This window comes from Atta cephalotes (assembly GCF_000143395.1).
Source record: "Atta cephalotes unplaced genomic scaffold scaffold00037, whole genome shotgun sequence".
Lineage (NCBI taxonomy): Eukaryota > Metazoa > Arthropoda > Insecta > Hymenoptera > Formicidae > Atta > Atta cephalotes.
The window spans coordinates 2,673,574-2,675,100 of NW_012130101.1; positions in this window are offsets into that span (position 1 = coordinate 2,673,574).

A 1,527-nucleotide genomic window follows, 5' to 3' on the forward strand; every position below is an offset into this window, starting at 1 on the left:
GTGTCGTACTACTAATAATTATATNTTNTNTATATATATATATATATATATATATATATATATATATATATACTATAGCTTTACTTTTGATACATGATATGTTCTAAATAAAGTAATGTGCCCGTAGAGCAGGGATGAGAGTCGCGTGTAAACTGGAAAGTCGTAAGATATTTAAGCAGAACATTTTTGTTTCATATAGCAGGAAAAAGACATTATTTCTTAAACTTTTGCTATATAATGACTTTTAAATGAATAACAAATTTATTTAAAATTTATTGGAAGTGACTCAGAGTAAGACCTTAACTAAAGTTCATTGAAACCAGTGAGGTTGTGGATAATATGCAATTTTACTTACAGTTATTTATATTTATCATTTGAAATTATCCGGTTTAATAATGGTGAATGCTTAAAAAAATGTATAAAATTCTTGGCAATTAATGGTTGGGAAATAATGAAATTGATTTTTGTTATTGGGAGTACAAATTAGTTCGATCCGTTTTTTTGTGTATTTATTTCAAAACAAAACGAACACATCAATTAAAGTATTGTCCATCGCTGCCTACTACTTTTTCCCATCTCTCAGGCAATTTCGAATTCCATCTCAAAAAAATGATTCGTCTTTGGAGGCGATCCAATTTTGGAATCAATTTTCGATTTCTGCAAAAGAAGTGAACCGGTGACTTGCCAAATCGTGCTGCATTCTTCCGAACAACCAATAATCAGAAGGAGCAATGTCCGGAGAATACGGCGGGTGCGGTAAAACATCCCATTTGAGCGTTTCCAAATATTTTTTTTTCTTTAGCAACATGAGGCCGAGCGTTGTCATGAAGAAGAATAACTTTATCATGTCTTTGCTCGTATTCTGCCGTTTTTCTCGCACGGCTTTTCATGCACGGCTCAAACAAGTCAATTGTAGCCAATACCTATCGCCGTATCGTAATGGAATCGCTAGGTTTCAACAGCTCATAGTAAACAAGACCCTTTTGGTTCCATTAGAGCATGATCTTCGAATCATGAATGTTCGGCCGTGGTGTTAATGTTGAGGTCGATGGCAACGATTGACCAGGCTTAGCGTAATATCTTTTCTTCTTGGGTTGTCGTAGAATATCCACTTCTCATTTCCAGTCACAATCTGATGCAAAAAACCTTTTCTCTGTTGTATTATTAATTAATTTCTCTGTTGTAATATTAATGCTTTTAAAATACAAAAACAAAAAGTTATTTTTTCGCTGTTCACACTTTGTTCATTGCAGATATAACTAATTCAACTGCTGCATTACATATTTTTTTGGAAACGATAATAGATGTTTTGTTTTACAATTTGAAAAAAAATTTTAAATATTTTTCAGCGGGATCTTTGTACTAAAATCGGGATATTTGATATATTCGGCAGGAGAGCTAGACAAACATTTTGAAAACAGGACTGTCCCGTTGAAATTGGGTCCTGGCACATTATCTATACCTATTTACATACTAAACCACATGTGGTCTATCTAAAAATTCTGCAGCGTGTTTAAGAGTTTCTCT